At 42.0% G+C, this 25,105-nt stretch overlaps 1 long non-coding RNA gene across 1 annotated transcript in view; it reads left to right on the plus strand.

The window, feature by feature from the left end:
* LOC142827603 (uncharacterized) overlaps nt 1–24,549 on the plus strand; it is a 28,015-nt gene extending 3,466 nt beyond the window's left edge. Inside the window, exons 2-3 of the long non-coding RNA XR_012902291.1 lie at nt 8,652–8,796; nt 24,189–24,549. This is a non-coding gene — a long non-coding RNA (uncharacterized LOC142827603). The remainder of the gene's footprint in view (nt 1–8,651; nt 8,797–24,188) is intronic.
* The last annotated feature ends 556 nt before the right edge of the window (nt 24,550–25,105 follow it).

Below are 25,105 nucleotides of genomic sequence, written 5' to 3' on the forward strand. Positions count from 1 at the left end.
GCAGGCGGGCGGCAGGAGAGTGACTTAGGAGAGGGGGCGGGATCTGGTGGAGGGCAGATGAGGGCGGCGTCCGCTGGGGAGGATGCTGAGCTGGAGTGCGGGCAATTTAAAAGGGAGGTAGGAGGAGGCGGTAGAAGGGAGAACAAGAGAGGCAGGTAAGGGGAGAGGAAGCAGCCCAGGGCAGGGCATTTGCATATTGCCTGCGGGCTGGTGTGGTTCAGTGGGAAGCCCCAGCAGCCAGCCAGAACTGCATCAGGTCTGAGTCCTTAGGGCCTTGGGCTGGGATCCGTGAGTGAGGGTGGACCCGGACCCCCCTCTCCCTGCTGCCCAAAGCTGTATTACTGGACTACGTCCCATCCTGATTTAAACTAGTTCAAATCACGATTGAGAAAGACTCGTACTGGACAGACACGGTGCAGGTTGAACTTCGGGACTCGCGAAATGGGTGGTGGTTAGGGTGGATAAATAAAAACACCGGGTGACAAACATTACAGCCCCCGCCCCATAGAAAGGATGTGGATGCATTGGAGAGGGTCCAGCAGAGGGCAACCAAAATGATTAGGGGGTTGAAGCGCATGACCTACGAGGAGAGACTGAGGGATTTGGGCTTATTTAGTCTGCAGAAGAGAAGAGTGAGGGGGGGATTTGATAGCAGCCTTCAACTTCCTGAAGGGAAGTTCCAAAGAGGATGGAGAAAGGCTGTTCACAGTTGTGACGGATGGCAGAACAAGGGGCAATGGTCTCAAGTTACAGTGGGGGAGGTCTAGGTTGGATATTAGGAAAACTATTTCACTAGGAGGGTGGTGAAGCACTGGAATGGGTTACCTAGGGAGGTGGTGGAATCTCCATCTCTAGAAATGTTTAAGGGCAGGGCTCGACAAATGCACTTGCCCGCTCACCCGTGATGAGTAGATTTTAGCAGCTGGTGAGTGCAGGGGTGTACTGACCCGGTGGGCCGTTTTGACGGGCTGGCCAAAGCCTGCACTACAGGCGGCGCAGCCCCATGTGATCCGCCGGCCGATGGAGGACTTGAGCACAGCTAGGAAGGGAGAAGTGCAGTGACTGTTAGTGCCTGGCTGCCTGTGTGCAGCTCCGGTACAAGGAGGTGGGGCGCGAGCCAGAGGATGGGATGCCGGCAGACGCCAGGATGCTGGCGACACGTGGCATCCTGACGTCACGGCCGGCAACTGCTGGATTCAAAAAGGCTCCGGCAACCCCGCAAAGTGGAAGGCAGAAGGCAGAAGCCAGGGCCTGGGCCGAGCTGAGCTGAGTGGAGCAGAGCGGAGGGGAGAGGAAAAATATGGGGAGAAGGGGTTTATGCTGAGGGGAAGAGAGAGGAGGAGGTCAGGAGAAGAAGAAGAAGAAAGGGGAAGGCACCAAGGGACAGGGGGGCAGGAGAGACAAATGCCAGGGGGCCAAGTGGAGACAATGAGGAAAAGGGCAGGAAGGGAGGTGTCAGTAGGAGGGGGGACAGGGTGATGCTGGGAGAGGAGAGGGTAAGGGCATTGGGGATTGGTGGTTAGATGGGGAGTGGGAGGTGCTGGGAGAAGGCTTGAAAGGAGGGGTGAGCATGAAGAAGGCAGGGATGGAGCAAGGCATGTGTGAGGGCACAGGGGCATGAGGGGAACAGGGGCAGAAGGTGGTGAGGGGGTGGATATCAGGGAAAAATGGGGAAGGGGCAATAAAGAAAGGGGGAGGCACCAGGAGGGTGCAGGTGCCAGGGGATTCGGGGGGTGAAGCAGAAGGGCAGATACCTGCAGGGGAGGGACCAGCACCAGAGGAGAGAGGCAGGGCAGGTGTGTAAAGGGAGGTCTTAGAAGAAGGGATGAGGAGGGGTAGCTCACATGATCAGAGTGGGGCTACTGGAGGAGTGTGCACAGGGGGAAGAGAAGGGCTGGTGGAGGGAGGCAGGTCTCAGGAAGGCTGAGGGCAGTGAGAAGGACAGGAGTCAGGACAGCAGAGGAGGGTTAGGGGTTGGGGGTCAGCAGGCACCAGTAGAGCTGATGGAGCAAGGGGAGGAGACATGGCAGCAGAGAGAAAAGGTACAGGTTTATAAGATATTTATTAATAACTTATTAGTAATTACTGTTCTTATTCTTATTAGGCATTTATGCCATTAAAAAAACACTTGGGGGGGTGGCTAGTCCCTTTTTAGTCTGGCGAGTAGAGTTTTCCATAATTTGTCGAGCCCTGTTTAAGGGTATGCGTAGACTGCATCCCTATGTCAGCAGAGGGATGAAGCTTAGGCAGGTTGACATTGCAAATGAAGCAGAGATTTAAATATCTCGCACCTAATGTGCATAAACATAGCTGCCATTTTTGCCGACTCAGCACTTTGTCGGAAAAAAGCAGCAGTCTAGAGGGGGATCTGTTGAGAAAGAAAGTCTTGCAGGAGGCATAAGGGATCTGTCGAAAAAGGCTTTCTTTCTTGACAGATCCCCCTCTAGACTGCCGCTTTTTGCGGACAAAGTGCTGAGTCGGCAAACATGGTGGCCATTTTTATGCAAATTAGGCATGGGATATTTAAATCCATGCTTCATTTGCAATGTTGACCTGCCTAATCTGCATCCCTCTGCCAACAGAGGGATATAGTCTAGACATACCAGAAGTCTTGGCTTGACAAAGCCCTGGCTGGGTTGATTTAGTTGGGATTGGTCCTGCCTTGGGCAGGGGGCTGGACTTGATGACTTCCTGAGGTCTCTTCCAGCTCTATGATTCTAAATGGTGCTTGGTTCTGTGATGAGTGAAGAGGACTGGACTTGATGACTTCCCAAGGTCCCTTCCAGTTCTAGTGTTCTATGATTCTATATTTCAATTCAAATTTTTATGAGAGTAAGGGTGCATCTACACAGCACCCTAATCTCAAAATAAGATTTGCAATTTGTGCTATGCAAATTGCATATCTTATCTCAAATCTATTTTGAAATGCGCTATTTCAAGCCATCCTTTAAGCCTCATGTAACAAGGTTTACTGGGATGGCGAAATAGCTTGTCCATTTTTTCAAAAAATATTTCGAAGTAATTGGCAGCTTTTGTAGATGCGGGGCAGCTATTTTGGGCTGCCTCTGGTATCCTGACATAGCCATGCAATGTAGAGGTACCCTAACTTGTCTGTCCCTATTAATTGTGACAGTTACGTAGTAACCCTGGCACAAGCAACTGCTGTGGTTTCACCCAAGAGGGTAATGCTAGGGCCTGTAGCTGTGATGGAGCAGCATAGGATGCTTTCCTGGGGAGCGAGATAGTCAATGGGAAAGCAGCTTGAACTGGTGTGGGGGGGTCTCAGTTCTTCCAAAGGGGCAGGTGAATGGCGTTAGAAAAGAAGGCGGTGAAAAGAGAATGAGCTGGGGTGAAAAGGAAATGTACTTAGGAAGCCGGACCTTGACAAGCCATGTGCAAGGAATCCAGCTACGAGAGGCATAGTGCACCTGACCAGTGAGGTTGACTGTTAGAACATTGACAGAGGAGATACAGGAGAATGGCTGTGGGTCTCCAGCTGAGAAGCTGTCATCTGCAAGCAGACCTGTTGGAAAGAGGTATGGTGATCATAGCATCAAACTGAAAGAGTCTTGGGAGACAAGACAAGTGGGGTGAAGCTGGATTTTGCAGCAATGGAAAGGAAGAGCTGAGTCCTTCTTAGACTGACAGTGTTGTTGAAAAAACTTCTTTTATTCTGATAGCAGTTTACAGTTTATTATTTCATTAAGTATTTAATGTTTCTGTATATTATATTCTCCTACTCAGATTACTGACCATGCTAAATTTCTAGATTTTTCCTTTATAAAGTTTAGCATTTAAGGTGATCATCCATCCTTGGTTTGCCTCTGCCTCTCCTCACAGTAGCATAGCCTGTCCAAAGCATGAGTCACTGCATTAAAGCCATGGAACCTCTGCTTGATTTTATCAGCAGCTGTGGTTGTTGTGGCTTTGAGGGGCACCTGTTCTACACCCTTAAAACACCTGACCCAGATGAGGAGAAAGAAGAGTACTAGGGAGGACATATTGAATGAGATCTTTCAGGCCAAAGAGCAAACAGGAGAAAGAACAGGAAGATTGATCAGCGTATAAACAGGGCTTGTCACACAGTAAACACAAATGTTTCAGCCCCTGGTTGACCTACATGTCTAACAATCATGGATTCACTGCTCTTTGCAGTCCTTGCAGAACTCCGTGGTAGCCACACCATATAACATCACCTCCAACAATCCACATGACATCATAGGCAGCATGCTTACCCCTACCACACCACACAGAAGGACAGCAAAGGAATCCATAGCTTCACATATACACGCCTGTGAGAACCATAGCTGGTGTATGTGTAGCCCACACAGACTACATTTTTGCACTGAAATGGACAGATGCCTTTTCTGCCTTTCTAATTTTAAAATTTAATTTTGTTAATTTATGCTAAGAATTTTAAAAGGCAATGTGATACAAAATTTTTACACAGGGTTTTTCTACACAATTTTTTTTAAGTTAGTTGTGGTTAAAAAGTAACAAATATTCAATGTCATGTTTCATTGCATCATTTTCAAAATGACATTTCTATTTAGAGGATGTCATTTCAAAATGATATTCACTCCAGATGAAGAACAAAAATAGTTTTGTTTCAAAACTCATTGAACTTTGTTTTCTTTCTAGGGAGGAGTTTTCAGTTCATCCTCCAAATTTAAAAACAATTGCTCAACTCTAATGGCAAATCTTATGTTGATTCCTGCAACTTTGTCCTATATAGCCTTTTTACTTCTCACTTCTCCCTCCCTCAGTTTGTTCAAAATGCAATCCTTAAAGTTTTCTTTCTCTCCCACCATTCTGATCACATCATCCCTTAGGGACCATTACCAAAAGATACGCAGCAGCAACTCTAGGAAAATAGCACTAAAGTATAGTTGCTAAATGAAAGTGCTGTTAAGTGTTATATCGAAAACCTTTCTTCCACTTTTGCTCTCCATTGTCTCAGTCCTGCACTCCTGTAAGGTGCTAAAGTAACTTCTATAGGAGTGATTAGAACTTTGCACTGTCAAGTCCCTAGTGAAGTTGGGGAACACGGGGTAAAATGAACCATATTCTCTAGCAACCCCCAGCACTCTAGCTGCAACAACATGCAGGGGTGAAAAAGAAAATCTGCTTCTTGCATTATTTTGTCAGATGTAGATTTTCAGTACCAGTTCTCAATACAAACAGGTGAAAAGCGACTGAAAAAAAAAGTAATGGAAATTATTTTTACTGAAAGCTAGTTTTAAAAAATACAAGAGATGTTGTTTTAAGGACTGGTAGTATAAACAAAGGCAAAAGAAATAACGATGTTACTATAACTAAAATATTGTTTGAGAGAATATATTTTGTTTATGAGAATTAATGAACAGTTATAGAATGTGTCATGCAACAAAAGTTTTCAAACACTGCACATCATTTTTAATGTGAGAATACAAAATAAATAACACTGACAATTCTTTTCAGATGGACTGTGGGTGAAATGGATGGATGAATTTAATGGTTTGGTAAATGCAAAACTAAGCCAATTGAAAAGTATTTTTGCTTTGAAAGTAGGTTTAGCTCATGGAAAAAAATATTTTACAAATGTGCACTATCCTAGAACACGATCCCTCACTTTCACAGGCCTGGGAGACGAGGCAATCCTCGCCTTTAGACAAACCACAACCTGAATCAAATACATTCCAGCAGCCACACATAACACCTCAGACATACTTACCCAGGAACCTACTCCTGCAACAAACCCCTTTGTCAACTCTGCCCACACATCTATACAAGCAACACCATCACAGGACCTAAGCATATAAGCCACAACATTAGGGGCACATACAACTGCACATTATCTATGTGATATATGACATCAATTGCCAGCATTGCTCCTCTGCCATGCATATTGGCCAAACTAGACAGTCTCTATGACAAAGGATAAATGGGCACAATTCAGACATCAGAAATAGTAACGCATATAAACCTGTATGGGAATATTTTAACCTCTCTGGTCACTCAATTATGGATTTAAATGCAGCCATTCTCCTACAATTCATCTGATGAAGTGGGTTTTGCCCACAAAAGTTCATGATTCTATATATTTTGATTAGTTTCTAACATGCCACAGGACCTCTTGTTGTTTTTAAAGTTACAGTAAAACCAAAGACTGAGCAGGAGAAGGATTTGGTGACCCTGAAAGTACTGACAAAAAACTAAATGTGCTCTCAAAGAGGTAAGGAGGCTAGAGAGAAGGATTTGTGTGCAGGTTGTGCCATTTTTGTATGGATCTCTGATTCTCTAGGGTTCTCCATGAACCAAATGTAGGTAAGTTTAGGAAACTACTTTGCAAAGTCTGTGTTCCTTGTTGTATCGGCCATGTGACCAATATTATTCATGAGGGCAGAACACTGGGAAAAGGAATTGGTATGTTTACAGCATACAAATAGAAAAATTAAATAAAAACCCAAGGTGCTCTTTCAGGAAGAGTGTAGAGTCTTAAATAATTGTTACTTAATTTCTTAAAATCCAAAACCTTAACATACACAAGAAGCAAAGAAAGAGAGAAAGAGAGAGAGAGCAGGCTGCACCCTAAAGCAGAGAGGTACAATTCCCCTCACCTTACTGTACCTTGGCTTTTTTCAGATTGGCTGCTCAAGACCCAGATTGCATGCTGCTCTGCTAAGCCTCCTAACATGCAATCCAGGAAATCCCTTCCAATTAAAGTCATAGCTTGCAATTTTAATAGTTTTCAATACGCCAGTGTGCTTAAGCTACTGGAGAGAGTTGAAGTGAACAGGGTCCTGAGCAGCAAGAGACATTGCCTGTATTCTGCTCAGACTGAATGGGCTTAGAAGCACACAGGATCCAGTATTACATCCAAATACAGCAACCCTGTGAACGTCCAGAAAGGAGAGCTTGAATGGTTTTATGACAACCGGCTTTCAAGAGGAAAGGAAAACACAACAGGAACCCTAATGTGTGAGGAACATTTAATGGGACTAGTAAAGCACATTGATCTGTGTCAGAAAGACACTTTTAAACCCCTTTCTGTTGTGTGTGAGGGTGAAAGGAAGTGTAGATAACATTTGTATTGTCTGACATTTTTAGTTAGTTTTTAAAGGTATATTGGTGCCTATTGTAAGAAATAAAGTTTTCAGTACACTTTCCTGGTGCATGACATTTCTGGAAAATCATCCACTCCACAAACAGTCTTATCCCCACCTCTAACTTCATATCTTGGTTTTCTTTATGGTCTGATTCTGTGCCCATTAAAATCAATGTCAAATCTCCCATTGACTTCCATTCTGCAAGATCAAAGGATTATTGCCTACTGCACTGCTACATCAAGTTCTTCAGAAGTATTTGAAATACAATTCTTGCTAAAACGGTTTGCATTTAATGATTTCCTGCAGCTATTTTCCCACTTTTTAAGCCTTACGGGGATCTTTAAGGGCTACACAGTTAATGATTTGGAAGATACAATTTTGTGTCAGAAGGATAGGAAATTAATACAAAAAAAACTTACTCTTTTTCAGAACAGCTAGAAATGCACACAACAGTGAATTACAAAAAGCAAGTGATGTTTTGCCTTAGCTTTGATATCAGTATTATCAATGGTAGGAGACATGGCAGGAAAATTTGAAAAACTGCCAGAATGTTAAACCTAACACACACAGAGAGGCTATCTGTTAGCAGTAGCCAAAGCTGACATGATACTTAGAGAAACTGAATTATTTGGATTTACCCTTTCTCCCTTATTTATATTGAAGATAAACCTGCCATTTTCTGACTTCATTTTGAAGCTTACAGAGAAATAGTGCAAATATCAAGTATCATTAATTGATCAAAAATAAAAATTCCATTCCATGTCAAATTCTGACATTTTTAATTATGTTTTGTTCTGAACCAAACCAAAAAAGAAATTCAAAAATTTCCATAGAATGAAAGATTCTGAACATTTTTTATTCATGATTACTGAAATGTCTCATGCTAAGGCAAAAACACTTGGTTTTAATAATATCAAACCAATATCAAATACATTAAATACAATAAAACATGGTAAATATATGTATAAATATACTATATTAAATATTAATTCTCATTTTGACATATTAAAACAGTCAAAACAAAACATCTTATTTTATCTAAAATCAACACATGCCCCCAACTAATCTGTTTAGATTAAATCATTTTCTGACAGCAAGATGTTTCATCAGAATTTTTTGACCAGCTTTAATAATTAGAAGAGCATAAGAACAATCACACTGGGACAGGCCAATAGTCCATCTAGTTCAGTATCCTGTCTTTCAACAGTGGTCAATACCAGGTGTTGAAGAGAGAATGAACAGAACAGGCAATTATCAAGTCTGTCATCCACTCCCAACTTCTGGAAGTCAGAGGCTAGGGACAGTCAGAGCAGAGAGTTGCTCCTCTGACTATGTTGGTTAATAGCTGTTGCTGGACCTATCATCCATATACAAGTATCAGGAGACTCACTGGGATGAACCAAACAGAATAAAAAGAAAACTGACCCTGATTTAGCTTCCGTTTCCCCTTTTCCCCTTCCTCCAGAATGAAATCTGACTGAGATCTAAGTTCAGAGAAATTTCTCCTCCCACTGTTCAAGAATGATCTCAATTATTGTCACCCCCCTTTGCTTCTGGTGCCAGGTGCCACAGAGAGGCCCAGCAGGAGGAGGATGAATACACTTTTCATGTGTATGGGCAAAAGGAGGTCAGCCACTGCAGTAGAAAGGCCTGTCTTTGAACCATGCTGCGGCCTAAAACCTGACAGCGGGATCCAAGATGATGACAGGTGATGACGGAGGCTGTTTTCTCTAACTCCTCAGTTAGTATCTAATCTCCTGTTACTCTACAAGCTAACACCAAACAAAAAGAAAGACAAAGCAGTGAAAAGACAAATTAAACTGCAGAGAAAGGTGGCATCAAGACAAGGAAACAGTGAGTGGAAATATGAAAGAAAAAATGTTAAAGTTTGAATTATATCTTTGTTCCTCTGTACAGAGAGCAGAGAGTTAGTTTCACTCCAACTTAGGGGTAAGCAAAGGCTATTATTCGACACAAGTAAGATGTAGAACGGGCATATGAGAGGAGACAGGTGCTTAACTGTAATCATCAGGCTAATAAAAGACTTATCTGTGTGCCCTTCTTAGGCCTTCTGTGCAAAAATAGTAACTTTGTGTTTACATATTTCTGTAATGCAGGACTGGCGTTTTCTACCATGCTTATCATTTTCACCCCTGTAATTATACAGTTTACTCCACTGTGCAAGCTTAAACCTTGTACTAATGGTAATATTAAATATTTAGCTCCCTGATTTTTAATCATTTCTTCATTAACATGATGCTTGCGATTATTTCATTTTTCTTTTATGGAGCCTATGTGTTTTAGGCAAATTCAGCCGCTAAACAATATTTCACAATTGTAACAGTGCAAAAGACTAAACTCCCTGCACTGACTGCCAACCTGTGTGGCTAAACAGGTTCATGTGAATATTCTCACACTGATATGTGAGGGCTGTAGCTGTAGCACAGCAACAGAGTTAAAAACAAGTCACAGCAGCCACAGAGATGTGTTTTGGCTGGGGTACAGAACTAGTGCAGCTTGCTTTCATTTCCCCCCTCCTGGTGTCCTCCAACACCAATATTTTCAAAGTACCGAAGGAGCTTGGGAGACTAAGTTCCATTTTCAAAAGTGATGTAAGCAAGCAGGGACAACATTTTAAAGGTATGATCCTAGAGATGCAGACAGACACTTTAGAAAGGCACACTTCAAGCTTGTCTGCACATTAAATGCTGAATCTGCGTAGCTGCACTGATAGCATTTTAGTGACAATGCAGCTATTTCAGCAAGAGAGTTTCTCCCATTAGCGTAAATAAGCATCTCCCTAAGAGATAGTAGCTGCATAAACAGGAGAAGCTCTCCCTTCAGCATAGCATTGTCAACACTAGGGGTTAGGTCGGTATAATTGCATTGCGGAGGGGTGTGGATTTGATAATGCAAAAATGGCCTAAGTGAATTTTCAAAACTGCACCCAAGCACTTTTGAAAATTCCTCCAGACACCTAAATACCTTTTAAAATGTAGCCTGTAAGAGCCTAACACCAGGTCTACACTTCAAATCAGAATAAACTGCATTGCTCTCCCATTGGCATAGACACATCTTCACTTAAATGCTACAGCAACACAGCTAAATATGTGGGCAAACCCTCAGTCACACTGACTTTAGGTTCGTAAATCCAACTTTCAAATGGGTCTCAGGCACTTATGCTTCTAAGTCACAGGTGCTTTTGAAAATTGTACCCTGAGTCCTTTCTTTAGCTTTTCCTCCATTTTCCTCCAGCCGAATGACTATTCACAGCATGGCCCACATCTCTTCCTTTCCTGCTTGGCAGCACTTAGCAATGCCTGGCAACATAATGCAGCTGCTAATTCCTTAACTTAGACATATCTTCCTAATAGACAGAGAATGTGTTTTTCTCCGCTTCCATTTATTTTGTGGATGCATGTTATCTTTTTGCATGTTATGACGATAAATAACATACGCTAACTAAATCACTCCTCGTATTGAGAATTTTAAGATCACCTCATTGCATCCAAGTTGTCTTGCCATTTTAACAGCCAGTGCTTTGCATGAGTTTGCTAAGTATTATTTATTAGTATTCTTTTATACTTTCTAACTCCTGAACTGGACTAGATCATAACAAACCAAGTAGATCAGAATAATTAATTTAACTATTTCTAGAAGAGCCTTTTGATTATCCGTGTATTGATGGAATTTTAAGCTCCCGTGGAAATAATTAATTTTTGGTCCACAAAACTGAATGCAACCAGCAGTTAGAAATACAGGCAAGAATATTTTGATTGAAATCTGAATATTCCCATTGACAAATTCTAATTACAGTGGCATCACTGGCATTGCTACAACTAAAATCTATCAGCATTTCTTATATAAATAGATTGTAGTTTATCATAGATTTATAAATTCTCAGTAATCATCTGGAATTAATTAGAACTTGACATTTTGTCTTTGCCTGTTTATATATTTGAAAGAGTTTAGCAAACTATATTTACATTAGCGACGAGGAGTCCTGTGGCACCTTATAGACCTTATAGACTAACTGAAGTGTAGGAGCATAAGCTTTCGTGGGCAAAGACCCACTTCGTCTGACGAAGTGGGTCTTTGCCCACGAAAGCTTATGCTCCTACACTTCAGTTAGTCTATAAGGTGCCACAGGACTCCTCGTCGCTTTTGCAGATTCAGACTAACACGGCTACCCCTCTGATACTATATTTACATTGAACATTGAAGAAGAATTCAACTGCAGCTTTTTAAAAATTGAAATGTTATTGTAAATTTCTTTTGCATTAAAAAAACCCTTTTGCATTAGCCATTTAACTTGCTGTGGCTGTGCTCCAGTTAGTTTTATCTTGTGTGTACATGTTTTTCTTGTATCATTAGCCTTTTATGTGCTTATTTTTCACAACAAAGAAAATTGCAACTTAAAGAGCCTAAGTCTCATGTCGCTATCACCTCTCTGCCTTTCCATCCACAGCCAAAATCTTGTAGTTTGTTCTTAATTTGTACTATCTGCTGTTAGAGTCCCCAACTGAAATTGGGGCCCTGTTATGCCAAATGCTGTAAGAAGGACAAGGTGGGTGACGTAATAGCTTTTATTGGACCAAATTCTTGATGATACAAGATTTTAAGTCCATATGGACCTCTTCTTCAGCTCTAGGAAAGATACTCTTTTGTCACAGCTAAATACAAGGTAAAACAGATTGTATTGTGTGTTAACTACTTATGCTAAACAAGAGACAATTCAATGTGAGGTGGCCTGTCAATACCAGTCCAGCCATAGGATGAAAAAAGTTGGGAGGAATGTTTATAGTAGGTTATAGATTTGTTTTAATAAGACATAAATGATATGGTCTCTGTTCCGTAATGCTCCCTTGACATGCGTTAACTATGTAGCACATAGAGCTAGGCTTTAGACCCTGTAGATCTGGGCTGGGATGCTTGCTCCCACATGCTCCAGAAGATTGTTTAGAGATACTCCTAGAGCCAAAGATTGCTTGAAAATTCAGGGTATCTGCTGAGAACCGAAACGGCAAAGAAAATCTGAGTTTTCTCCTGCGTTGTATCATCACAGTGACTATAGCCAAAGCCCAATTCTACATTTTATTACACACTGGTCTCTGGTAACAAACCAATTAAGATTATTTTCCATTACTAGAGGCTAGCACCACAGGTACAAAGATTAAATGCTGTCACAACAAAGGGGAAACCTGAAGAGACACTTCTCATTATTTAACAGCAGATAGGGGATAATGCAGCATAAAACCACTGGAGGCCATGTTAGTGCCATTTAGCAATGTAGATGCCAAATACACACTTTTACCAAGGGAAAACATTGTGAACTAACGTTTTGGGATTTTTTTTCCCCTCCTCCTTGTGCCTCCTGTTTAATAAAAAAACTTGGCCGATTTCTCCCACTCAGCTAGACCCTCCAGATGCAAGCTGTCATTTTACTGGGAGAATATAGCCAAGCAGCACATTGATACTAATGAGTAGAGAGATGGCTGTTCTGCCTGTAACCATAGCTATTAAATGATCCGAGCACCAAACGCACTTTGGAGACATCACATTAAAGTAGACGTACAATTTCCCTCCTTCTCTGACAGGGCTCTTGCTGACAAGCACTGACTCAGTAAGGGAGCAGAGTAGAATTGTTTACATGATCTGATCATGAGTGATCAGTCAGAGAAACTCCTTGTAGTTGGTGGAAATATTGTTCAAGCAAGGTAGCCATGAGCAATAGAAAGCCTTTTAAAACTAAAATTAAGTGGAAAGGCTTTGCCTTAGGAGTATTCTAAACACACACTAGATTTGAAAAATAATAGGTATATGTGTATTTTGATTTACCTCTGAAAAGATGCTAAAAATGCCAACTTTTTTCTCTGCTAAGGCATCTGCAAAATGTTTCATAGAGATTTGCTTTATAAACTTTTTTTCACTCACAAATTGTACAAGTTGAAACTCTCTAAACTGGGACTCTCTGGTCTAGCAACGTGCATGATTTGGCATGGACGTTGCAGGGCTAGAGAGTCCTGGTGGAGGGCCAGCAGCAGGAAGCTCTGTGGGGCTGGCAGGGCAGCAGGCTGCCTGCAGGGAGCTGCAGGTGCAGCAGGACCGCCCAGTGAGGCTGGGAAACCTGGTGTGTGGGCTGCCTGGCTGAGCTGGGAGCCTTGGTTTGCGGATTCCTAGCGGGTCCAGGAGCCATGGCAGAGGTAGCTGTTAAGCAGGATTGGCAGGGCAGCAGGGCTGACACCAGGTAGGAAGCCATCCAGGAGGCTGGTGGGCCAGGCCAGTGCTGGGGGAAGTAGCGGGGGGGGGGGGGGGCAGAAATGACCTCCCCTGGTCTGGCAAAATTCTTCATCTGGGTCTAGTTGGGTCCCAAGGGTGCCAGACCAAGGAGCTGCAATTGAGAACACTTCGACCACTACATAATATACCCAATACAAGGACAGAATCAGACAGACGGACATGAGATTAACTGTAATTATACATAAATGTACCCACAATTGTTTGCAAGCAAATTTGGGAGTCCAGGGTTTTTTTTTTAATTGGCCCTGAGGGGTATATTTCCATAAATATATGGCCTTTAATTTTGCCCATCTAGCCATAAAATGTGCACGTGAAAGTCTAAAAGTTACACAAAAATATATTGGGAAGGTGGGCATTTATCTCCATGATTTGCCTATCCACGCAGGGAAATGCAATTACACACACAAGTGGTTTAATTACCAAAGTCTGGGCATGTGAAATAAAAAATGTCCTTCTAGAGCACTGAAAGTTTGCTGAGTCAGAGTTCCAAGGCTGGTTTTTGCTGATTAGCTTCCAAACTTGTAGCCACGAGGAGTCGGCAGGTGGGGCGCAGCCCACTAACAACAGGGTTACAGCACTAGCATGATGTTTATTGTGCATGCTCCAGTGCCTGTGAGATATAAACTGCTGAATACGTTGAAGTATAAGCTCTTTGGAATCAATACTTTGAGCTGCCTGGGAAGCAGAGATAATCTCCCCTTTTCATTGATCTCAGCCCTGGTTTCCTTCTCCTCCTGTTTTAAAGGAAATCTCTTTCCATTATTCCCCTAAGCATGTACCTCACTTCAGGGTACATTCCTTCTTGTCACCACTTTTCCCCTTTGCAGTGCTTACACACATTCCTCACAACAGGCATGGGAGGGGAAATATGGGATGGTCACATGCTGCTCTGCCCTCTGATTCCAGATGCAATCTCCAAAACAAGATCTGCAACACATACACATGTGGGCACACGAGAGTGGAACCTGGCACTACTTCCTTACCCCCAAAGAGCAAGAGCTGATACTCCAGCTGGCATGCTGAAAGCCTGGAGAAAAGGAAACCCCTCACTTTGCTGACAATCTTCTCATGCCACTCTCTAGCCAACTACCACAACACTACCTAGTGGGAGGAAAAGTCACTACAGGATATATTCAACTGATGGGCAATTGTACCAGGGTTCACTCACCACTCTGGTGCCTCCTTGTGGCCCATAAATGAATTAATTCTGATAGCCAGTGTGCCCTACTCTGGTAGTGCTCTGCCTGTCACCCCTTCTGTTCCTGGACCCACATACCTCCAAGGATCAGTGTCCTCTTCAGTGAAATAGCCCTCCAGCCGTGCTTCACTCTGTGCTCCCCCTGTCTAGCTACTTCTCCCAGCGTCAACTGCAGTCTATGGTCTAACCACTTGCCCAGTGGCAAGTGAAATGGGAAGGCTTCCATCAGCTACTCTAGGGATAGCTTAGGGATCATGCAGGGAACCACTGTGTGGGGCATCCCCTCTGATACATCAGTGGACTTCCCTGGCCACTTCCTCACAGCCTCAGCACCCTCTTTACCCTTGCCTCAGAGCTTCAGACTGCAGATCCCTGTAGCCTGCCAAAGATGCCTTCAGCTCTCCAGGTCTCTTCCTATACCACTCCTCTGTCTAGGGTGCTAGTTGCCTTCAGCCTGCAAGGTAGACAGCCTTTCTACCTCTTCAAGCTCCAGGGAGTGACTTAAGCTTATCTGCCCTATTGCTGTTCATATAGGGAGCTGCCTGTTCCCTCAGCCCTTCTCTGATTGGCTGCTTCTTTGGACTCTATTAACCCCTTAGTTTCCAGGGAGTGGGCAGATGCCCTATCACCGCAATAAAGGGAAAGTATTCTGAAAGTTCTGGTTTTGTAAGTTATTTTTAAAAATGTTCTAACCTGTGTTAAACTATACAACTGATATATAATTATTACAACTATAAAATTATTTATGTTCAGTTTCTGAACTCAGTTATACCAGCTAAATGTACAGTGATAATAGCTATCAACTATTCATTTATATCTGTGTGTGTATGTGTAAATTAACAATCCCACCTTGTATCTAGTTGCCCTATGTAAACATATTCATATGACTTGTTCCCCCACTCATCCTCCCTCCCCCAATCCCTGACAATTATTTCCCACATCCATTATGGAATGTTCAGTTAAATGAGGTTGAATGTTCTTCAGGACAGAAACTGTCTTTCATGGTGGGCTTGCACATTGACCACAAAAAAACGGACCCCAATATCATGATGCTACTGCTAACTATGGCAGTAAAGGAACTCCCCTGCATTCAGTCAAAGATGGTATTGCCAAAAATTTAGTCCTAAGCTTCTGCTTCTGAGAGTCCCATCTCTTAGCTGAAAGTACTTTGAAAAATATATTAAAATAAATGGAAAGTTTGTAATAGAGATCATTGGAAGCATTTCTTTGGTCCATGGGAATCAGATTGCAATGAAGTCTCCTTGCCTCCTCCACTGAGCACTCAGAGAATTCACTAGAAGAGGCTAAAGACATTTCTACAGTCTTCCTCTTGTTCATGAAATCAAAGTTATGTATTATAATAGATGAGGAAATAAAAGATGACAGCAGAGAAAGACAAACTGGTACTTTCAGAAAGAGGCTAAGGGGACAGATATATTTTCTATTTCGTTCCTGTCAATATAAGTTTTCTCCCTATGATATATTCTTGTTTAGTTTGTTCAGTCTAAATTTAAACATTCAGAGCAAAGGAACCACTTGCCAGGGGAGATGATTCAAGACTAGAGGTTCTCATTGCTAGAAAATATTTCTGATTTCTAACCTAAATTTCCTTTAGCTCTCTCTGGGTGCATCTATGCTGCACTTGTAAGTCAAAATAAGATTGAGCTACACAAATTACGTATCTTATTTTGATATAATTTTGAAATAAACCGCTATTCCAAAACGTCCCTTAGCCCTCGTGGAATGATGCTTACAGGGACATTGGAAAAGTGAGCCCATTATTTCAAAATCTATTTCAAAATAACAGGCTGGTTCAAAAGACGAGGAATAGCTATTTTGGGATACCTCTGGTATCCCGAAATAGCACCGCAGTATAGACGTACCCTCTCACTCATTACTGTTCACTCACCTTAAATAATTTTGCACTCTTTAGTGTATGAAACTGTACGTCTTTATCCTCAGTTATCCTAGCTGTAAGACCTCTTTAGTCTTTTTCATCTATCTTCCCATCAATTAATTCAAACCTTTAATTTTTATTGTTTTTTTTCCCGAACTCCATCCTATTTCTCGTTATCTGTCTAGTAATTGCACAAAATTGAATGCTGTATTTTAGGAGCTATCACAATCCTACAGAAAGGGGACTAATTTAATCTTGGCTGGATTACGCTCCTGTGTGCCTGCTTTATTGGCTGAGGCATTTACCACAAAGTGGAGACAGATGACAATACTGGTGTTCCTCCTCTTCCCAAGCAGGGCAGCTTTATTTTAGACAATGCTGTATAGAAGGATGCTTCCGTCCTTTTCACAGGTGAATTGGCCTGTTCCTTCCCAGGCTGGTACTTTCTACTTTCTGGCTGTGCCTCTACCTGCCCCATGTTGATGTCTCCCAAGACCTCTTCCAGTTAGTTCCCCAAAAACTCAGCTTGACTCCTGTCTCATCATTCAGGAAACTTTATCTGGCATACAGCAAAGCTATACTAGTTGATTGGGCTCAGGCATAGGGGGTGAATTTGGGCATTCCATAACCCCACAGTTATATAGAACACCTTTCCCTTTATTCACATTTACACATTCCATTTAATTGACTATAGATTGCAACACATTGTTTTGGGGTTGGCTTGGTTATGTTGTAGGAACCAATACCTGTACAGTACAATCAATCCACACACTGCCCATGTATAGTTTACTCTTTACCTCAAATTTATATTCCAAATGTACTTTACCTAATGTTATCTTGTCCACTACAAATGGTTCTCTGGGTGTTCCCCTTCTCTTAGCTAGTACAGACATTTTGCATCCAGCTTGTGAATCAATTGCCTCCCTAATACTGTTTCCCAAGAAATGAGGCCTCACACATGTCCAACTGCTTATCTCAAGCTGGGAGGACCCAGGTAATACAGTTGTGCCCTTGCTCCTGCCAGCATTACTATCAATACGACTGCCAATAATGCAATCCAAGGAGTGTATGAGTCCAGAAACTATAGTCTCAGAGCTCCATGGTGCGATGCCTCCACTGATGCAGCAAACACTGCACCACTCCCCCACTTTTTTACCCCTCTGCAATTCAGCTCATGGTGCTATATAATTTGCCGTCCACTGTCAAATCTGTTTAACATTACTGTTTTCTAAACACTTATCCAAAAATTACATATTAATATTCTGGAGCCCTTTTCCTGAGCTACATTGGTAACAGAGAGAGGAAAATTAGGCCTCTTCTTGCCAAGTTATAAAATCACCATTTCTCAGCTAGTGTAAATTAAAAGACTCATTAATGTCAATAGATCTGCATCAGTTTACGCTAGCTGAGGATTGCAACCGTGCTTTACTAATTATGACCACACATTGGACTTCACTTTTCTACTTATACCTCACTAGCTCCCTAGCTACCAAGAAATGCCAGATCTAGGGTTCATTACTACAATTACAAACTGTGAAAATAGAAGCATGAAAAAGAAACTCTGCATGTTGCCATGGATTTAGTATCTTGTTTACAGTACCCGTCTGTTCCTTACAGGAAGGCCAGTATAGTAACGACTGAGTTTATAATACATTAGAACATTTACCCAGTGTTGCTCAGGTCCTTAACTCAAGTCATTTTTGTTTTTCTTCATTTAAATCATTGTTCTGGGATGGGTATAGGGATGGGGATGAGGCGCTCAGTATGCAGGCTTACCTGGGGAGAGAGGATAACCCCAGCCCTCTCTCATCACAGCAGCTTGGGACCAGGTGAGAAACGCTTCTCCAAGGCTGCTGCAGCTCCAACAGGCACTGCCAGGGGAAGGGTGCATGTCCCCCGGTTGGGGCAGATCCAGATTTGTCTGTCCACTGTGCTCCCCAGCCAAAGTGAGGAATGCAACAAACTGTGCACTTTCCCCTTGCTCCCTCATGAAGGGGAACAACCAACAATGTCCCTGTATGAATCAGGAGGAAGAAGCTTCAGGCCCTCCTCTCTCACCTTCCCTAAGGTCATCGGGGAATGAGGTTCAGGGTTGGGTCAGTCTTGGACCAAGGGTGGAGGCTTCCCCCCAGTTAGATCTTTTTCATCAGCCTGGTTATTCTGTCTCTTTTCTCTGTGGGTTTATGAGAAGTAAGCACATCCCATTTTTCTGGCACAACCAAACCCTTTCCTTGTTTTAGTTATGGTAAGAGGAAGCTGTATACCAAATTTCCTAGCTCTTACACTTAGGGTATGTCTATACTAGCCCCCTAGTTCGATCTAGGGAGGCTAATGAGGGCGACTGAAATTGCAAATTAAACGCGGGATTTAAATATCCCACGCTTCATTAGCATGTTCCCGGCTGGTCGCCATTTTAGAAATTGACTAGCCCAAGTAACTGCCTACGTCTACACGCGGCAGTGAAACGGGATTCCGAATTAAAGCCCTAAATCGAATTAGCTGGTAAGCTTCATTGCAGGAGGAATAATAGCTAATTCGATTTAGGGCTTTAATTCAGAATCCTGTTTCACTGTCGCATGTAGACGCAGGCAGTTACTTCGGGCTAGTCAATTTCTAAAATGGCGACCAGCCGGGAACGTGCTAATGAAGCGCGAGATATTTAAATCCTGTGCTTCATTTGCAATTTCGGTCGCCCTCATTAGTCTCCCTAGATCGAACTAGGGGGCTAGTGTAGACATACCCTTACAGACAGACATACTTCCTAAAATATATAGTAGTAGATTAAATGACATTTTAAAATAAACTACAGTGCTCTGCTTTTTTTCTTTTTGGGAACACAAAGTACTCTATAGTACAGTATTTCCATTCCATTTGTTTGCAGCTAACAATTTTAATAAATATTAATTTTTGCTAAAATTATAAAATTGGTATAGATACTGTGAAAATAATTTATTGTAACCACCTTTAAGTATATTGCTACATTCCAACTTGAGACATTCAGGACTAAATTGGTGATCTTAATTTAATCCAGATAAATGTGTTTGGAGAATTCCATTTTTTAAAATGAAGCAATCTATGCTATTAGAGAACTTTTCCACACAATTGCATACACCTTTTTATTCATGTGATGTTCTGTTGCATGTTATGAAAGCTGCAAGTAGTATCTAAAGAATGTGTAAGGAGTATAAATGTGATTATTATTCTTGAAAAATATGTAGATTTTGAAAATCTGTCCCAATCCTGTTATGTAAAAGAATGTATTCCATGATTAATAACTGAAACATTCATATGAGAAAAGGATGTACATTAAATGGGTATAAAATGCCTTGTTTATGGGGATTCTTTCTATCTTTTGTTAATTGGGACGGGCTTGTTCCTGCAAGCCTTCCTCCTAGGGAACTGTCATTGACTTTAATGGGAGCTCCATGCATGGAGGGCTGGAAAGATCACACTTCAGAGAGGTGTTTTAACTCATACTTCCTATACTGCTTATTCTTGAACTCTTTATTTTTCTTTTTGTATTAATCTCTGTCTCTCCTTTTGCTTCTTCTCTTTACCTTCACAGTCATTGAAAAAATTAGTTTTTCTAATAGCAGCTTTTTAGGCTCCTGCCCTGCATAATGGAACCTGCACATGTGACCCCTAAACCAATGTGCAGTTCCACTGGCTATCCTGGAGCACTGCACATCCATGCAGATGCCCTTTTTACTCTGTGATAAGTACTAACAATTTATCTATGTTTTCTTAAAAACTCTGATTTGTTTAATTTTAACATCTATATTTATAACAACACCAACAAGAATTGCCATTCTCCCTACTGTAAAAAAACAGTCACATGCAGATTCTCAAAGAGAGGGTTAAGCTGTTGTTAATGACTACTTTCATACATCAATGCCACAGCTAGAGAAGTTGAACTTGCTCTTTTAAATGTCAAATAATAAATCAGCCATGAAAAGGAATATTAGAAACAAGAGATTTATCATGCTGTTGCAAACAGGACTAGTCCTCGCTTCTTAGAGTTTGACTTTGCAACTGTAATAGTGTTCTTTTAGCCCAGCTGTGTGTGTGTCTCTTCCTAGGCTTTTAAGAAAGCAAACCGAAAAAACAAACTCCATTCTATGGCTTCCTATTGATATCCACATGGGTCATCAGCAGGTTGGAACCTTTAGATCCATGCCTCAGATCTCTACTATAGGTATTTGCTGACAGTGGGAGAATGGTGAGTCTCAGAAATCTTGGGTTCTCGTCCAAGTTTGGGCTGGGATCATTCTTTAGTGGGCACAGATACTTCTATGTCCCCTCCAACCTATCCCAGTACTGTCTCTTCCCACCTTTGGCTCCTCATCCCAGTTTCATTCTCCTTACTTAGCCAATTGCAGTCTCTATTCTGTAGAAACTTTTACTCCATGCTAATCTCTGTAGTGTTTAAGCATCTATAAGTACTTTGTTAAGCAGTGTGACTACACATCAGTTTCATGTTTGTTCTTTTATTCTCCCCAAAAGGAGAAGCATGTGTAGTGTACAGTCTTGTTTCGGTAAGGGGTTATGAGTTTTATTTGTTAGATACACTTTTTTCAGTATGTTTATATTAGAGAAAGCAAGGTTAAGAAATGCATCCTGTATATGGCTGCAGACACCTCCAAATATTTTACTCTACCTACTAGCATCACCTTTGTCTATCAGTCACTTGTTCTTATTACATCAACCAGTCTTGGTGGTGGTGGTGTGGTTGTATGTGGTGAAAGAAACATAGAACAATGTGTTATCTGCATATTGATGTCATTTGAGTCCATATCATCTGACCAGTTCACATAGTGGTTGCAGGTAGATGTTGATGAGGACTGCAGAGATACTTGATCCTGTGGAACCCCACAGCTGAGAGGTCTAGTGGTGAAGATGTATTTTCTCATCACTGTTTTGCGTGCATCCCTCCAGGAAGGACCCGAACTATTTTAGGGCATTCCCCTGTAATTCTGGCATCTCTCTCAGGTAAGGCAGCAATATCTCATGATCAACAGTGTTGAATGCTGCACAGGGGTCCAGAAAGATAAGATAGATGTCTTGATGGCAGACGGTCAGACTTCTTCTCCAAGTCCCAAGCTCCTTGCCCAGCTCAACTTCCAGTCCCAGTTTCCTGCCCCCTCGCTGCCAGATGCTAGCCTGCTCCCTCCCACACGCACACACCCTCCCACTTACCTCTAGATCTGGCTCTTGTCCCCTCTGTTTTTTAATCTTCCTTCCTCCTCCATGCGATCTGGGCCCAGCAAGGAGGTCAGAGGAAGCACAGGGTCTCTGCTTTCAGCTGCCCAGACTCAGTATGGCTCACAACAGCCAGATTGGCAATTTCAGGGAAGGTCTCATTCATCCCCAGGCTGGAGTATGCTCAGTATGACAGACTCTTTCAGGACTTTGGCTGCTAACATTCTATTGAGCCACATGCAAACTGCAATTTTTCAAAGGCGTGCAACTTAACCAAATTTGGGTGGATTTTCACAAGAACAGAAAAGGGTACATTTCCAGCCTGCCTAGCTGCCAAATTTCAAGTCCTTGATCCACAACATGGAGCAAGCTAGAGCTTCTCAAGAAAATGTCACCAGAATTAACATGGGCAGAATGAATTTTAATGCTCGTCCTTAGAAGCATTTGGGCTAAACTTTTCCAAAACATTCAAAATGAGGCAGATACCCAGGATAGAAAGTTTCAGCCTAAACGGTTAAAGATTGGCAAAGTTCTAAGCAAGTGAATACAGGAACAGATAATGAGACGTGTCAGATCATATTAACAAGTTCCACTACTGGTGCTGCCTACAATTTATATAGTCACCTTCTTGCTGATGCCTAAATTCCTGTGCATAGCTGAAGCCAACTAACAGGATACTAATAAGGAAATGAAGCAACATCCCTATCTTAAGGAAAGAGCAGAGCCACAAGATAGGGTGTGATGCAGCATCCCTTATCTAAAAGTAAGATATTTAATATGCAGATTATACAAATGAACTCTGCAAAATGTTTAAAGGGCTGTCAGCCAAAATGCTGATGAAATGTCAAAGGAAAAAATTGGCCACTATGCTTTACGCCACATCATAAATCTTATCTGGATCTCAGAAGTGAAAATAAAATTTAATCAGTCAGTATTATGATCAGAGTCTGCTATGTTAAATACAATGCTCTGTTTACGTGTCAGTGGAAAAAATGTTTAGTCTCAAATAAGCTCCTCAATCTCTGTTTATCCATACATCACCTGCCTGCTGCAGCGAGAGTGGGTAATTCATATGACCCAACCTATCTAGTCTCATGGGAGATCAACATGATTAAATATTCCAGATTTCCTAGAACAGTGTTTTTTAAACTGTAATATATGGTCCAATGAGAACCGTTCTCCCTGCGCTCCCCCTAGCATGGCACCCAGGGGCAACTGCTCCCCCAACCCCACCCTCACTACGCCTCTGGGGCTGGGTATGGACTCTGGCCACTAGGTCGTATTACCCCTAGTAAAGGGAACTTGCATATGGACTAGGCTGTTGGGCCATATTACTCCTAATAACAGGACTTGCGGGTAGATTTCGGCCACTAGGCCGTATTACCCCTAGTGAAGGGGATTTGACTCGAGGGGCCTCCAAGCATAGGTTACCCCTCTGCAGGGGTAAATAGTGAGGTTGCAAAATTTGCAGATGATACTAAACTGCTCAAGATAGTTAAGACCAAAGCAGACTGTGAAGAGCTTCAAAAAGATCTTACAAAATTAGGTGATTGGGCAACCAAATGGCAAATGAATTTTAATGTTGATAAATTTAAAGTAATGCACATTGGAGATCTTGGAGTCATTGTGGATAGTTCTCTGAAAACAGCCACTCAATGTGCAGCAGAAGTCAAAAAAGCAAACAGAATGTTAGGTATAGAGAATAAAGGGATAGAAAATAAGGCTATGTCTAGACTGCAGGCTTCTTTTGGAAGAAACTTTTCTGGAAGAGATCTTCAGAAAAAATGTCTTCTGAAAGGGAGCATCCACACTGACAAAGCGCATCAAGAAAGTGATCTGCTTTTTCAAAGATAGCGTCCACACTGGACTCTATCTTGCATTTAAGCTGTGATTACTATGGACGGAGTAGCCACCAGGGCACCTTTGCTTTTTCCTCTTTCCTATTCTTTCGAAAGAGCTCCTTCTTCCCCGTTCACACATGCCTTTTTCTGAAAGAGCTCTTTTGGAAAAAGGCTTCTTCCTCGTAGAAAGAGGTTTAGCAATGTCTGGAAAACCCCTCTGTTCTTTTGATTTTTTTTTTTTATAATAAGGCAATTGCAGTGTGGACATAACTGGAGTTATTTTTGAAAAACAGGTTTTTCTGAAAAAACTCTGTAGTGTAGACATAGCCTAAGACAGAGACCATCTTATTGCCTCTATATAAAACCATGATACACCCACATCTTGAATACTGCATATAAATGTGGTTGCTTCATCTCAAAAAATATCTATTGGCATTGGTGTAGGATAAACTGAGGCAGTTCATGGTATTTCACTAAGAACCCCTATTCAGTCCTAAAATTTGAGACAAGCCTGTGAACAGCACAGCACAGGCAGTTAATATGACCCTGGTCGCCCTGGCAACCACATTCGAAGGGGCTTCACCAGATAAGGCTGTCTGGTACCAAAGCAACCTTGTTAATGTTAGTGAGTGTGATCTGTTCTTACTGTTTTCCTTTAATCCTAGATAATGGGCCCAGGACCCAAGGATCACGCCAGCTCGAGGCGGCATCATCCTCCCGTAGACGCATCATAACTTATATAGACAAAAGTTGCCATTGAATTGTCTGTTTGTGTTGACTTACTTAGCTTGTTAGGAACAACTACCTGTATTATTGATAAGATGTTTAATTGGCAATGGGCGGAGATGCTGTGTAACCTTCATAGTTTATTGGCTTACATGCTTATTTCTTCTTGCTGCTAGAACCTATTGAATTGCTTCCCCTCTGTCCATCAGCCTCCCCCCCCCCATATAATGTATTGTAATGTTTCATTTAACCAATGTGCTCCATCTTAAACCCTGGTTGACACTCCACTAGCTTTGTGTGTGTAATAAATCCTCTGACTTGTTTTCACCGCATCCAGAGTGTCCAGACTTATTCCCAACAACTGGAAAAGGTTCAGAAAAGGGCAATAAAAATGATTGGGAGTTTGGAATGCATGCCATGTGAAAATAGATTAGAAAGACTGGGACTTTTCATCTTAAAAAAGAGGAGACGAAGGGGGATTATAGAGGTCTATAAAATTATAACATAAGAACCAGGGGTCACCAAATGAAATTAATAGGTAGCAGTTTTAAAACAAATAAAAGGAAGTTTTTCTTCATGCAGCATACAGTCAACCTGTGGAACTCCTTGCCAGAGGATGTTGTGAAGACCAGGACTTCAACAGGGTTAAAAAAGAACTAGATAAATTCATTGAGGTTAGGTCCATCAATACTTATTAGCAGAATGGGTAGGAATGGTGTCCCTAGCCTCTGTTTATCAGAGGCTGGAAATGGACAACAGGAGAGGGATCACTTGATGATTACCTGTTCTGTTCGCACCCTCTGGGGTATCTGGCACTGGCCAGTGTCAGAAGCCAAGATACTGGGCTAGATCAGTT

The sequence above is a fragment of the Pelodiscus sinensis genome, chromosome 3 (genome assembly GCF_049634645.1).
Source record: "Pelodiscus sinensis isolate JC-2024 chromosome 3, ASM4963464v1, whole genome shotgun sequence".
In the NCBI taxonomy this organism is placed as follows: Eukaryota; Metazoa; Chordata; order Testudines; family Trionychidae; genus Pelodiscus; species Pelodiscus sinensis.